Source organism: Topomyia yanbarensis, chromosome 3 (genome assembly GCF_030247195.1).
Source record: "Topomyia yanbarensis strain Yona2022 chromosome 3, ASM3024719v1, whole genome shotgun sequence".
NCBI lineage: Eukaryota > Metazoa > Arthropoda > Insecta > Diptera > Culicidae > Topomyia > Topomyia yanbarensis.
In genome coordinates, this window is record NC_080672.1 from 208348383 (window position 1) to 208365057 (window position 16675).

At 35.8% G+C, this 16675-nt stretch overlaps 1 pseudogene; it reads right to left on the minus strand.

The window, feature by feature from the left end:
* Positions 1-10217: 10217 nt before the first annotated feature.
* On the minus strand, positions 10218-16101 carry LOC131687602 (zinc finger protein 182-like; annotated as a pseudogene).
* Between the last annotated feature and the right edge of the window lie 574 nt (positions 16102-16675).

Here is a 16675-nt window from a genome sequence, read left to right on the forward strand (position 1 = left end):
AATCCCGGGAAAAAAGATTTTTAATTTATTCCATAAGACTTGAATTCTCCAAATGAAATTCTTTAGGAAATATCTTTACCGGCAAACATTTGGAGTGAGTAGTGAATGCAGATTGTGCTTTTCCAACTGATTTGCAGATAAATGGACTATATATCGTTAGGCCCACCGATATGTTTTCGTGATTTTTTAGGTATATAGTTCACAGCACACTCAAAACAATGGTAAAGAATGTTGCATTCATTCAAATTTTCATTCAAAAATGGATTAATTTGCCGGTCGTTATACCGAACCATTTCCTCACAGTAGCGTTAGTGATGCGCACGATATCTCTGCCACCGATGAACCGATTGATCAGATTTTCAACAGTTCTTTTAATAGTTTATTTTAATAGTTAGATCTTTAATGAAAGGGCTTGCAATCAAATTAGTAATGGAAATTGCGTCACTTTCTTAAAAAATCGAAGTGTGTTTGTTTCAAAGCTTGGGATGGTTTGTAGTGATATCATGCTTAACGCAAACGATATTTAAAATAAGGAATGTTTCTAAAACGTCTGCAGAAATATTTGGTCGGTTCATCGAATGCATATTTCGTCTTATTTGTTATACCGTAACTGTAATATCTGTAAATTTTTGGATGTATGAAAAGAAATACATAACGTTGTATCTGTCCAATATCATGCGCATTCAAACTCTTTGAATGCTTTCTAGGATGCAGGCAGGATTTTTGAAGGGATACGATCAACCAATCCACATACTTGCCCGTAATAGAAAATTGATACTAGTCTTCATCCATCGCTGCACAGTTCGTCCATTATCTGCTTGATTTTGATTCACACTCAATTCGACATAATGCTGATCCTACTGTGACGGAAATGGATTCCATGTATAAACTTTCCTCTTTTGATTGGAAGTAACTGCACACTACCCCAATCTTTTCATTCAAAATTACCAAAGAAGGTGCTTTGCATTAAATTGATCACATTCCATCGTATCAGAACAACGAATTCCAATTTTGGACAGAAACTCCAGCAGCTGCGTTTAGTATATCGTCCCAATCGTAATCGTAATTACCAAAATTTAGGCTATACATATAGCCAAGTAAAAGTTGATGTTGCGTAAAGTTATTGACGAGTTATCAAATGATTGAATGATGTGTAGGCCACCAAATCTCAATCTTCTGACAACTGCTTTAGAGCAGATATACATGCAATCAAACGGGTTTGAAAACTTTTCAATTTATTCTTTTGTTTTCATGAGAAACATTCACCTTTCTATTTTTCTTCTGTATTCCCGGGATCCCGGGATTTCCCGGGAAATTTATTATTTATTTCCCGAATCCCGGGAAGCTGAAAACCGTCGGGAAATGGAATCTCTATTTACAATGCAGATGGAAGGCCATCCTTTTGTTCGATAAATGAATATATTTTCATCATTCGTTTTGGTGTAGCTTTCGCTTAGTGGCAGAGTTGCCACATTCAGCTTTTCTTGGAAGGTTTTGCAAAAACCTTCGGGTTTGTAGACTAGAAAACATTTTCTTATGATTCACTGGTAAAAGTACAGAATTAACAAGCGCAAACGTAATACTAGTTAATAAAAGAAACTTTCTAATTAAATTCTTTTTCCATTTTGCATTCGTCCTAATAAGGACGGTTTGTAGATAACTATGTTGATACAAGACGAGAATCTTTTGAAACAATTCAAACCTTGCCGACGATTGTTTTTACTGCGTACATACATCTTTCCCCTTTCGCAGCTCACTCCGAATGAGCACGCTTCGCATCAAGGCGCACAGTGGTCCCAAATTGAAAAAAGACGGTCATAACTATTTTCTGGCTCCCAGTTACGTTTTTGTGCTTCGGTGTCTTCAGAAAAGTTTCATAAAATTTGTTTGCGCATATTTTGAGATAGGCACCTTAATTCTCATTAAGGTGGTATAACAAGTTTTGAGTATCTTTTTTTTATTAAATAATCAAAAAAAAAATTTCTTCTTTTAACTTATACAGTAATTCATTTGGAGTAACTTTGCTGAAGAAATTGTTTATCGATATATTTTTCAATGCAAGATATAACTGTGTGATTAAAATTGTACTCTAAAATCAAGTTTTTTAAGTTTTCTTCACAGGATCAGATTTAATCACTTAGGTATGTTCTAGAAAGTTTTAGATATCATCAAAACACATAACTTTTGTGAAACCACCAATGGTTTTTGGCGTAAAATTTAGGATATAAAAACATTTCAGTTAAAAAAGAGGGTTTTTCTGCATCATTTTGTGTTTGAACCGGCAACTTCCGGCAGCCAATTTTTGGATATGTTTTGCAATATAGTACAACCTTGCATTTGAAAAAAAACTGGAGTCCTATCTTGAAAGATTTGTATCTGAGCTCAATCAACATTCACACGAAAAACGCATTGTCTTCTATCTCGTCATCTTGGATTTATCAGCCACCACTTATTGTCAATATAAAATTCGGCTACTTCATATTTTTTTAGTATTAGGAAAGGGTTTACACGGTGCTGCTAGCATGTGGAATACTGGCACCAGCATGCTAACTTACATGCAGAACTTTTTCATTCAACGATAGCATACTTTTATATCTGCTTTTCGTTTCTTATGCTGTAAATTTTAAGCATTGTGCATATTCGGTCTATCCTCTTATTGAATGCTTACTAAAAGTATATTCTAGAAGATGCATAAAAATCACAGCAGAATAAAAGAGACGGGAATAAAAGGAACGCTAACTCTGCATATATTTATTTCTCAGTGTAATATAAATATGACATATGTGCATGCCATCCCGCAACCCTGCCAGAGTCACAAACGTCGAACAGGTCGAAACGTGAGCGCGTTGCGAAAAAATAGAAAAAGTTTACCGAAAGGATTTTGCTTTTTTTCTACCGGAAAGAATATGGATTATTCCAGCGAATGTGAGTACTTTCATATATTGTATGAATGAAATACGAAACGTATATCATATTGATTGACAATTAACAGTTTTTTTTAATTGTCAAATCATATTAAGTTTGACATGAATTGATGCATTAGCCCGGTTTTCGGTTTCTCATACAAAATTATAATATGTAAAACATATCTGAAAACTAGTCACCAATTGCCGCCAATTGGAAAATGAGAGATATTTTTGTTTGTAATGTGTAAACACATTCAAAAATGCTCATGGTACAGTGATTGTTATTATAAGGATTATGTTGTGAATTTTTTGCTTTGTTTAACATATATCAGTTTTTCTCGACAAGATAAATACCGGTAACTTTATTTTCAGATGCTAAGCATGGTACCAGACAACGAGATCTTTTCACTCGGAAAGAATTTTTCCAGCTCATTAAAAAATGTATCGGTAAAGGTACTGATAGCTGTTTTGTGGTTATCGAGCGTTCGCTTTCCGAACAGCTCGGCGGCATTCCATACACATTATCCGCAGAGTGTAAAAAAAATCTACGAATTTTAATTTCTGATCTTAAAAAGAAGTGGAATGATAGTCACAGAACGGAACGCAATTTCTTTAATCAAAATGCTGAATGGCTCAAATCAGAAGTTGTTTTTACTAGTGACAGTGTCGCCAACTACGACGACTTGCGCACTAACGACTCCTGTGCAAGGTCTTCGGCAGGAAGTACTGGTCGTCCCTTATCAGGATCTTCTTTCCAAGAATTGAGTGATCGAACTAAGCGGAGACGGACTGAAAGTCTTCGGAAACATTACGATTCTGAAGAGTTATGTTATGCCGCGCAAATGAGTCTAAGAGCCGAAAATAAGGTGGATGCAGCCAATTTGATAAAAGATATTGCAACCGGGAGTCCATCAAAAGTCCTTAAGTACAAAGAATACCTCAAACAGAAGCCTGAATCAACTCTTTCTGGTAACGAAGCTGTTGCCCTCATGATTGACAATAATTTTTCCAAAAACCAGTACAATAGCATACGATCTGTCAGTCTTGGAAAAAATTGTGTTTTGTATCCACCTTATAAACAAGTCCTAGAAGCTAAAAAAAAATGTTATCCTTCACCTTCGGGAATTATTGTCAATGAGTCGAGCGCCGAAGTTAAATTACAACCATTACTGGATCATACAGTCGAACGCTTGTTGTTAGTGCGAGTAAATTTTATCGAATGTCTCCAATCAGATAGCGTAAATAATCTTGAATTACTCTGCAAATGGGGTTGTGATGGTACTTCTGGACAAAGTACATTTAAACAAAAAATTTCTGACGATGACGGATCTAAAACTGATGCCAACATGTTTGTCACTATCTTGGTGCCTTTGCAGCTCATTTACGCAGATAAATCTGTTAGCAAGAACACAGTACTGTGGAAAAATCCTAGCCCTTCATCTCCTCGATTCTGCAGGCCGATAAGATTACAATTTTTGCATGAAACAGCTGAAGCAACAAGAACAGAAGTCGATGATATAAAAGATCAAGAGAAAAAATTGATGCCTTTTCAAACGATTGTAAATGGCAAACGAATAAACGTTTCATTTAAAATTTCATTAACAATGATAAACGGCAAGGTTTGTAATTCATTGACTAACACAAATTCTTCTCAACGTTGTTTTCTCTGTGGTTCAACTTCTAGTCAGTTTAATCGAATTGATCAAATGTTGAAAAAGCCTGTAGTCTCCGAAAACTTAGAATTTGGAATTTCGTCGGTACATGCCTGGATTCGGTTCTTTGAGTGCTTATTGCATATTTCTTATAGACTAGATGTCAAGAAATGGCAATGTCGCTGCAAGGACGAAAAAGCTAGAATGGAGAAACGCAAAAAGGAAATTCAATTTCATTTTAAGCAGCAATTGGGACTTCTAGTGGATATACCAAAGCAGGGGTATGGAAGCACAAATGACGGTAACACAGCGCGCCGATTTTTCGAAAACGCGCAAGTTTCTGCATCCATCACGGGAATAGACCAGAATTTAATCGACAGGTTTTATGTGATTCTGCGGATAATTGCATGTGGTTTGGATATACACATTGTGAAGTTTGAGGCGTATGCTCTGGAAACTGCACGAAGATTTGTCGAACTTTATCCATGGTACTACATGCCCACTAGTGTACACAAAATCTTGATACATGGAGCCCAAATCATAGAGTCTTCCTTGTTGCCGATAGGACAAATGTCTGAAGAGGCCCAGGAGGCTTGCAACAAATATATCAAGAAGTTCCGTCGAGATTTTAGCCGAAAATGTAGCAGGTCCAAAACAATGGAAGACGTTTTTTTTTAGATTGCTAGTTTCGTCCGACCCCCTTATTTCTAGCATGCGTAAAGCGTCTTCAAAAAAATAAAAGCGTTACCTGCTGAAGCAAAGGAGTTATTGAAAGAAACTGCGTTGGAGATCAGTAACGAACCAGATTTATCGATAGATGAAGTGGAGTGCAGTGACGATTATGAGAGTAATTGACTTATTATTTCTGCTGTGTAGAATAATTTGCGGTACTAATAATATAATGTTCCTTATGAAACTTTCAAACATTCGTGTATTTTTTTCCAATTTTTAACAGGAATACATAATCAAAAGAAAAAACCATTTAAATTTAAGCTAATTGTCGACATGGTGCTGGGGGTATGCATTGATTTGCATGCTATCGACTTAGTGTACGCGTTTTCTCTGTTTCAGGGATTAATCTAAGATGGCGAGATAGAAGACAATGCGTTTTTCGTGTGAATGTTGATTGAGCTCAGATACAAATCTTTCAAGATAGGACTCCAGTTTTTTTTTCAAATGTAAGATTGTACTATATTGTAAAACATATCCAAAAATTGGCTGCCGGAAGTTGCCGGTTCAAACACAAAATGATGCAGAAAAACCCTATTTTTTAACTGAAATATGTTTTTAAATCCTAAATTTTACGCCAAAGACCATTGGTGTGTTCACAAAAGTTGTGTGTTTTGATGATATCTAAAACTTTCTAGAACATACCTAAGTGATTAAATCTGATCCTGTGAAGAAAACTTAAAAAACTTGATTTTAGAGTACAATTTTAATCACACAGTTATATCTTGCATTGAAAAATATATCGATAAACAATTTCTTCAGCAAAGTTACTCCAAATGAATTACTGTATAAGCTAAAAGAAGAAAATTTTTTTTTGATTATTTAATAAAAAAAAGATACTCAAAACTTGTTATACCACCTTAATGAAAATTAAGGTGCCTATGTCAAAATATGCGCAAACAAATTTTATGAAACTTTTCTGAAGACACCGAAGCACAAAAACGTAACTGGGAGCCAGAAAATAGTTATGACCGTCTTTTTTCAATTTGGGACCACTGTGCGGCGCCGTTTTAAAGAATATGGTATTCGTTATTCCCAACAGATAATCATCATCTACGAGCATATTTTCCGAAAGATTATTTTGAATTTGTTCAACAGCGTCATGGTCGTATGAAATATTTGTAGAATTTTCTGTAATTAGTGAAGGAACACTTTCTATGTGCCGTTACACTCTCTTAGCTCTGGTACAGTGAACCACATTCTGAACCAAGGAATGGTTGAGCGGCTGCTTTGCTGGTGTTCAAATTGTGTACCAACCGGAAGTATTCCTTCAATTCATCCACGTGTCCAGGAATCATCATATGTATATGTATATATATATATATATATATATATATATATATATATATATATATATATATATATATATATATATATATATATATATATATATATATATATATATATATATATATATATATATATATATATATATATATATATATATATATATATATATATATATATATATATATATATATATATATATATATATATATATATATATATATATATATATATATATATATATATATATATATATATATATAATATATAACGTGAATATTACCTCGAAACTTCATTGCCGTTTCAGCATCCACCTCTTCCGAAATCTTCTGCATGCTGGTTGTTCAAATCCACTCATTAAATTAAAATGTATTTTACACACTACAACTCTAGCTCCAACTATTATAAATATTTGAACAAATTTTTATTTGTGAAAAACTGATGAGCGATAACTAAACGAGCGTGTACCTACTAATGGAAAATGGCGGATGACGCTTGGAATTTTTAACTTGGCGAGAAACGGCTTTTCAGTTTGGTAACTACAAAACGGTCTCTTGTGTAATACCCAAAAATAGAGTCAGAGTTACTCAGTGATATTATACATGACAACTCAATTTTTGACGTTTACGAACATCATTCAAAACTGAGTTAAAAAGTACTCAGAGTTTGAGTAACTTTTTACGAGCGTGTACATTTAACAAAACGTCGAACAAAGTGGATCAGCGAGCTGCGAAAGGGGAAAGATGTATGTACGCAGTAAAAACAATCGTCGGCAAGATTGGAATTGTTTCAAAAGATTCTCGTCTTGTATCAACATAGTTATCTACAAACCGTCCTTATTAGGACGAATGCAAAATGGAAAAAGAATTTAATTAGAAAGTTTCTTTTATTAACTTGTACTAAGTTTGCGATTGTTAATTCTGTACGTTTACCAGTTAATCATAAGAAAATGGTTTTCTAATCTACAAACCCGAAGGTTTTTGCAAAACCTTCCAAGAAAATCTGAATGTGGCAACTCTGCCACTAAGCGAAAGCTACACCAAAACGAATGATGAAAATATTTTCATTTATCGAACAAAAGGATGGCCTTCCATCTGCATTGTAAAGTCAATAAATAGGAACGCCTTGATGCGAAGCGTGCTCATTCAGAGTGAGCTACGAAAGGGGAAAGATGTATGTACGCAGTAAAAACAATCGTCGGCAAGGTTTGAATTGTTTCAAAAGATTCTCGTCTTGTATCAACATAGTTATCTACAAACCGTCCTTATTAGGACGAATGCAAAATGGAAAAAGAATTTAATTAGAAAGTTTCTTTTATTAACTTGTACTAAGTTTGCGATTGTTAATTCTGTACGTTTACCAGTTAATCATAAGAAAATGGTTTTCTAATCTACAAACCCGAACGTTTTTGCAAAACCTTCCAAGAAAATCTGAATGTGGCAACTCTGCCACTAAGCGAAAGCTACACCAAAACGAATGATGAAAATATTTTCATTTATCGAACAAAAGGATGGCCTTCCATCTGCATTGTAAAGTCAATAAATAGGAACGCCTTGATGCGAAGCGTGCTCATTCAGAGTGAGCTGCGAAAGGGGAAAGATGTATGTACGCAGTAAAAACAATCGTCGGCAAGGTTTGAATTGTTTCAAAAGATTCTCGTCTTGTATCAACATAGTTATCTACAAACCGTCCTTATTCGGACGAATGCAAAATGGAAAAAGAATTTAATTAGAAAGTTTCTTTTATTAACTTGTACTAAGTTTGCGATTGTTAATTCTGTACGTTTACCAGTTAATCATAAGAAAATGTTTTTCTAATCTACAAACCCGAAGGTTTTTGCAAAACCTTCCAAGAAAATTTGAATGTGGCAACTCTGCCACTAAGCGAAAGCTACACCAAAACGAATGATGAAAATATTTTCATTTATCGAACAAAAGGATGGCCTTCCATCTGCATTGTAAAGTCAATAAATAGGAACGCCTTGATGCGAAGCGTGCTCATTCAGAGTGAGCTGCGAAAGGGGAAAGATGTATGTATGCAGTAAAAACAATCGTCGGCAAGGTTTGAATTGTTTCAAAAGATTCTCGTCTTGTATCAACATAGTTATCTACAAACCGTCCTTATTCGGACGAATGCAAAATGGAAAAAGAATTTAATTAGAAAGTTTCTTTTATTAACTTGTACTAAGTTTGCGATTGTTAATTCTGTACGTTTACCAGTTAATCATAAGAAAATGTTTTTCTAATCTACAAACCCGAAGGTTTTTGCAAAACCTTCCAAGAAAATCTGAATGTGGCAACTCTGCCACTAAGCGAAAGCTACACCAAAACGAATGATGAAAATATTTTCATTTATCGAACAAAAGGATGGCCTTCCATCTGCATTGTAAAGTCAATAAATAGGAACGCCTTGATGCGAAGCGTGCTAATTCAGAGTGAGCTGCGAAAGGGGAAAGATGTATGTACGCAGTAAAAACAATCGTCGGCAAGGTTTGAATTGTTTCAAAAAATTCTCGTCTTGTATCAACATAGTTATCTACAAACCGTCCTTATTTGGACGAATGCAAAATGGAAAAAGAATTTAATTAGAAAGTTTCTTTTATTAACTTGTACTAAGTTTGCGATTGTTAATTCTGTACGTTTACCAGTTAATCATAAGAAAATGTTTTTCTAATCTACAAACTCGAAGGTTTTTGCAAATCCTTCCAAGAAAATCAGTGAATGTCGCAACTCTGCCACTAAGCGAAAGCTACACCAAAACGAATGATGAAAAGATGGGTTGGTAATGTATATGACATAACAGGGGTGTCGTGACCACACTTCGAAGTTATTTCAAATCTTGCAAAGCATAAATTGACATAATTTCAATGATTATTCCTTTATGAATGAAATGACAAATTTTCAGGTCAACGCGGCAAAAACTTTGCAATTTATAGAACAATTTTATATTTTTAGTTATCATATATTAACTATCATCTCTTCCAAACAACTTAACCCTCTGCTGCCAACCCCGTGGTTTTGCAGGGTTAAGGAGAATCATTGTAAAATGTCCAATACATGTTTTTATGTTGTTACCTCCACTAAAACCACTTCAGAACACTCCTACCTGTCATACATGTACATTGTCTGCTTGTTGAAATCATTATATGAAATTATTGACCTGTATTCAACGCGGAGAACTCGGTAATAAAATTGTTTTGCTGAATATACTAACGAACGGGATCCCCAGGAAAATTTCGCTGAGCCCGGTGAATCGAACTTAATGCGTAAAATTTAGTCATTTGAAAGAGATACAAGCAGAATTTTAAGAATATGATCATCGAGGTTATGTCCCGGACATTACCCGCCCCTAGTTTTTCGCTAAGCGTGTTCATTTCTGTACGAAAAAGATTCCGATGGTTGTTTCGAGAGATTTTAACATTGATATTTCAAAGCAAGAAAATTGTTCATTTCATGAATGAATGTCTCAACGAGCTTAGAATCCAGCGCATCCCCTATCAACGCAGACGTCAACAACAAAGGTTCTTTTCAGAACCAGCATAATTATTATAAAGAATAACTTGAAACATTCCCACATATTTCATTGAGTATCATTCGATTTGAATTACAAGTCAAACGAGTAGTCACGACACTCCGGTTATGTCCTAGACATTATCACATCTTTTTGATTTGCGTGATCCCAAAGGGTTCAGATATTCGACATCGTCCAGATGAAGCGAGAGTCGTAATGCATCGGCAAACCGTGTCAGGAACGGGTGTGTTTTGAAACGTTGACCATCTTTGAAACCGCATAAGATATCGTCATTCACTGCTTCTTCTGCTATCATCTTGCGAGCTTCGGGATTCTTCATAACCAGTGCTGCTAAAATGCTGGTTAGTGGAATATAGTAAGCAATGTCTTTCACTATTTGTACACTTTTTCTTTTGCCTAGTTTGGTAATCGCAGGGACAGTTTTAGTGATTCTAGTTCTTCCCAAGACTTCTTCCCTGGGGTTTGGCACAGCACAACCCGCAACTCCAGACAAATATGCTAGGTTGTCTTTTGGAGAAGCTACGTCTGCAAAAATTCCATCCAAGGATGCGTCGTTTATAAATTTCAAAGCGTCGGTATCGTTTAATGGGATCGACTTCGATTTCAAAAATTCTCTGAATAGATTCAACATGTAACACTCGTAATCTCCTATAAGATTCGAGGTAACCTGTAAGAACTTTTTGATTTTTGTCTCGGGAAGAGATACATCTTTTCGTGAATCTGTGGCGAATTTACTAATTTTCTTAGTAATTTCATCCAACGACGGCGCCGTTTTAAAGAATATGGTATTCGTTATTCCCAACAGATAATCATCATCTAAGAGCATATTTTCCGAAAGATTATTTTGAATTTGTTCAACAGCGTCATGGTCGTATGAAATATTTGTAGAATTTTCTGTAATTAGTGAAGGAACACTTTCTATGTGCCGTTTCAAGCTCTTAGCTCTGGTACAGTGAACCACATTCTGAACAAAGGAATGGTTGAGCGGCTGCTTTGCTGGTGTTCAAATTGTGTACCAACCGGAAGTGTTCCTTCAATTCATCCACGTGTCCAGGAATCATCATGTATATATATATATATATATATATATATATATATATATATATATATATATATATATATATATATATATATATATATATATATATATATATATATATATATATATATATATATATATATATATATATATATATATATATATATATATATATATATATATATATATATATATATATATATATATATATATATATATATATATATATATATATATATATATATATATATAATATAACGTGAATATTACCTCGAAACTTCATTGCCGTTTCAGCATCCACCTCTTCCGAAATCTTCTGTATGCTGGTTGTTCAAATCCACTCATTAAATTAAAATGTATTTTACACACTACAACTCTAGCTCCAACTATTATAAATATTTGAACAAATTTTTATTTGTGAAAAAGTGATGAGCGATAACTAAACGAGCGTGTACCTACTAATGGAAAATGGCGGATGACGCTTGGAATTTTTAACTTGGCGAGAAACGGCTTTTCAGTTTGGTAACTCCAAAACGGTTTCTTGTGTAATACCCAAAAATAGAGTCAGAGTTACTCAGTGATATTATACATGACAACTCAATTTTTGACGTTTACGAACATCATTCAAAACTGAGTTAAAAAGTACTCAGAGTTTGAGTAACTTTTTACGAGCGTGTACATTTAACAAAACGTCGAACAAAGTGGATCAGCGTAGGGCGTTTGTTAAACAAACTTTTCTGCGAGTGAGTGCAAAGCTGATACAAAAATGGAAATTAAATGCATTTTTTCTAATTTGATGCAAATTTGTTATACATTCTTAGAGTGATCTGCCCCTAGCCTAATATTCACTGGAAGTTGTATTCTCCCTAGCGCCTAGTGGCTGAATTCTGAAATTATCCATTCACCTTCGGGAACTCGACCCGCTAATGAATATTGTCGAAGACACCACACTTCTAAATTATCGCGATCTCAAGATATATAATTTGAAAAATAGTACATGCTCACTAGCTGCACCTGGCGGATCCATTTCAGTTTGATTTGCCTATAATCTCGTAGCCGTTGATCTCCCCTAGAACTTTGCCGGAAACACCATCTTTCTATGTTACTAGACTTTTGAGATGTATCATATTCTATAATGTACTTTTAGGAGGTACGCTCACGTGCACTAGTGAGAGTATCCCAAACTAATCTATCACCATCTGGTAGTCTTTGATTTCTCGAGCATCTTTACTGAAGATAGTATCCCTCTAAATATCTCTAATTGAACATTTGCATTAGTATTAGCGCCGCCAAATCTTCCTGAGACACCACCTTTCAAAATAATCAGTGTTTCGAAATATTTCATGGTAAACCTATTCAACGTTAGTCACATTCACGACGAGAGGTTCGATTTATTTACTCTCTTTTAAAGTACCCCTGGCGGCACAGTTCTCAACTAATTGGATATCCAGTCACTTTAAATTGTAGGTCTAAATAAGCACAACAACTTTGCCAAAGAAAGTATGGCGCTTAATGTTAACGCAGACGAAATATTCAACCACAGCCCCAATTAGTCAAAATCCATTAAGCTATGTGATTAACATTACACTGATACCGCGCGGTAGAAATCCGCATTGTAGCTGTCCCGACTGTAAAACTTTTTTTTTCAATTGTGTGAACTTCTCCGGCGACAAGTTTTTTGCTTACGTTCTATCAAGCCACCATTTGCCGATTTTATTACATCCTTAATATTTTTTTCACATATTACCAATAAACTGTAGGGAAAAAACTGAGAGCCGGCTCCGTATTTTCAGGATCACTGACACATAAAATCTTCCTGCATAATATCTAATTTGACTTCGAACGAATTCTCCGACATTTTGTCACTGAAATCTGCTACAAGAAATCGATGATGAAGTTAATGATTTCCGAGGTGTTAAATTACACTCTGCATCAATGAGCTTTTATTCTCAGGTGATACGATTATCTAAAACGCCGATCAGCCATGCTGGTTTTAAAAACGACAGCTAACATTGTTTACTAGTTACTAGTGATGAAACATTCGTCTCGATATATGGTTGCTTGGATTTCAGTTTTCACACAAAGTTGTTTGCTGTCATTCTTCACCCCCGCAGCCAATTGAGTAGTTTATGACGTTTCTGCTTACGTTATATGATAGGGTGCGCTTTTCCATATTTTAAACATCTTGCGGCAATTGAGTAGTTTATGTCGTTTCTGCTTACGTTATAAAATATCCTCATCCCAGTAAATTACATTCGTAATGAGATTTGGAATATGGGCTGATTTATGATGGAATTCCAACCGAAGGCAACAACCCATCCTGAATGAATCGGTTTTCGAATCGGTTGTTACATTTGCGCTTTAATTCTAAAAGAAAACATTCCAAATGCGATGAGCAGGGAATCTGCTGTTAAAACGAGTGAAACAGAGAATTGTTAGAGAAAGAGTTTTAACTTTTCTTGGTGGAAACCAATGAGTAAAATGTATGGACGCAAACAGTTTTTTTAGATTTTATATGAAAATTTTCAAGTAAGTATCTAAATAAACTTCTACAAACTGTTCCCATATTTTTTTTGCATCAAATGTGTATTCATTTTACAACCACAATATTATAGTTTCTCCAAAATCCCAAGTTTTAATATCTTTCCCATACATTGAAATTCACCATAGCCACCACTGAAGCAGTGCCATCTCTTAAATATTTCCATGAAAGTATTACCTAACTGCACGCCTACCTCTCTTCTCACTTAGCTACTGCCAAAGACGAATCATCATAGAACTCTAAACATCTTGCTCTGCATAATCACGAACAAAGGAAAGCGATATAGTTGCTTTGACAATTCCAGTTTTTTATAAAAATTAAACAAATTTTCTGAAAAGTCATTTGGCATCCCTGCGCTAACACAAATATTTCTAGAGAAAATTTTGAATAGGACGAGCTACCAGTACACTGTTTGTAATAACGTCAAATATTTGACATCTTTCGTGAAATAAATTTGAGCTGCTGTGTATTTGATCAAACACATTTTGCCAAATTTTTCATTCATGTTTGTCAAAGCGATTATTTGTCTATTTGTCAAACAGTGTACTGACCAGTTTGTCAAAACTTCAAACAGCGTAACGCTGCAGTTTGTCAAACTTGTCGATGGAGAAGTTTGTCAAACTTGTTGATGGAGAAGTTTGTCAAACTTGTTAAAGGAGAAGTTTGTCAAACTTGTTGATGGAGAAGTTTGACAAACGTGCTTTGCTCATTCACCCAGTAAAGTTCAGCCGGAAATAAACTGGAATTCTGGCTGGTTCCAGTTCGCATTCCGGCTCCAGTGACACAACCGATTCTAACTAGAATCGGTTGTGTCACTGGAGCCGGATTACGAACTGGAAACAGCCAGAAATCTAGTTCATTTCCGGCTGAGATTAACTGGGCAGGATAGCAAAATACGCCGTACGCGAAACTGATTTGTTTTGACAGAATTTGTTGTCAAAGCAAAAAATAGTCAAGGTTTGAAATTCGGCTGATTGATTGATTGTTTTATTGAAGTGACTTAAAATAATTCATTCGCCACGTTAAAAAAATCGGCGCATTTTTGATATTGTTGGTATTTGTCTTTCCAGGAAAATCATGCCTCAAATAAATCGGAAAGGTACAAATTATTTGAATTCAATAGTTTTTGTTACATGCTGAAATGTAAGCAAATGCCATTTCTTTTGAATCCTTTCCGATAGTTCACCACGAATCAGCTGCTCTTGAAAAGCACACAGCAGTTGAGTATACTACCAGACTTGCGTGGTATTATTGTCGAATGTATCTAGTTGAATTCTACATCCTGGTCCGACCGTATCCTATGTTGACTATTGTTATTTTATCATGAACTACTGAATGAGCCCATGGAAGTCGAGATGATGAAGAGGCTGTTGCTAGCGATTCCATCAAATCCATCAAACGGAACCTGCGTCTGGCGCTGGATATTTACGCTACTAATGTTGGTGCGCCAAATACTACCCAATAAACGCGTACACTATCCTTACCACTTGCCAAAAACATGCTCAGGACAAATTGCACAAGTTGCCCGGTGTTGTGCTTGGTAGTTTTAAGAATTTGGGAACGAAAGTTATTTTAGCTTCGGCAAATCGCCTCTCCTTCGTCCGTCTCCAGATCTCTCAAAACCTCTGTCGAACCGTTTGTGTTTGTTTTTGTTGCTCATATGGTACACCCCGCTTTGCTGATGCTTGAATGTTTGGCTTCAGATTTTACACGAGTACATCTTTTCCTTCACGTTGGTATTAGAAGCCTTGCATTTGGCCACATATGTGTTATACTTTTTACCACAATCGCGACAATCGAACAGTTTCCCGGTGGCATGCAACTTCTCGTGCAGCCGGAAACTTTTCGCCGATCGGTAGACCTTGCTTAATACTCGACATTTGTGCTCGGGTAGCACGTCGACTTCGCGTCCTATACCATTATCTTGTTGTGTTGGGTTCGCAGGTGCACCGTCAGATTGTAGGATTGAGTGAACCCTCGGTCGCAGTATTCGCACACGTACGGAGTTTTCCCGGGTGTGCAACCTGACGTGTATCTTCAGCGTTATCGATTGAGTGAATGTTTTCGAACAGTGGGGACACATTTGAAGGGCTTTTCACCTGTAACAGTAAACAGTATATAATTGGAATTTACAGAAAAGAAAATAAGTAAAACCTTAACCTACTCGTGTGCCATCGAATGTGCGTCGTCATCAGGTACTTGTCCGCAAACTCTTTATTACAGTATGGACATCGGTTCCGAATGGGTAATGAACGATCCTTCTTTAGCGGCAAACCCTCAGATCCCTATTTTGTTTCATCTTGCAATCCGGATTCATAAATCGACGAAAACGCTCTGCAAATCGCCCATTTCAACTTTTTCCGCTCCCAACCCCCTAATAACGTAAATCTTCCCATTATCTCCCTTGATGCGCATTTCGGTTTTTGGTTCCAAAAGAAAATGTTTAATTCATCAGCATCTTCCACTGCGTTTTCGATATCTGATCGCTCATCGTCCGCGTCCTCGTGTTCTAACTCTGGATCCACTTTGATGTCAACTTCTTCCGCGCTAGGCCGAATCTGAAAGCAGCTTTTGGAAATAATTAGCTGCTGTATGAGGGTTCGGCGGCGTTTGTAACATGTAATGTAGTTAGATTGCATTAGCGAGGCAATGAAGAAATTGGGCTTCGTCAGGGTGCACCTGATTTGTTCCTTTCGTTCTTCCGTAACGGCAAGCACGCGCCGAAAGAGTGCTCTACATAGGCCAGCGCAGAAACCACACCTGTCGGAGCTGTGGGAGGAATGTTACCACTTAACTGTAAATGTGAGAAAGTACATAAACAAGTGAGCGAGAAATGCAACTAAAATCCATACCGTGTTCATTACCGTTTTGTATGTCCAACAATACAAGAAGATTAAATATTTTTTAAATTCCCGTTCTAATCATTTTTAGTCCAATTGAAGTCTGCCTAAACTTTTTTGGGGTAGACCTTGTCGCTGTAGAGTTCTAT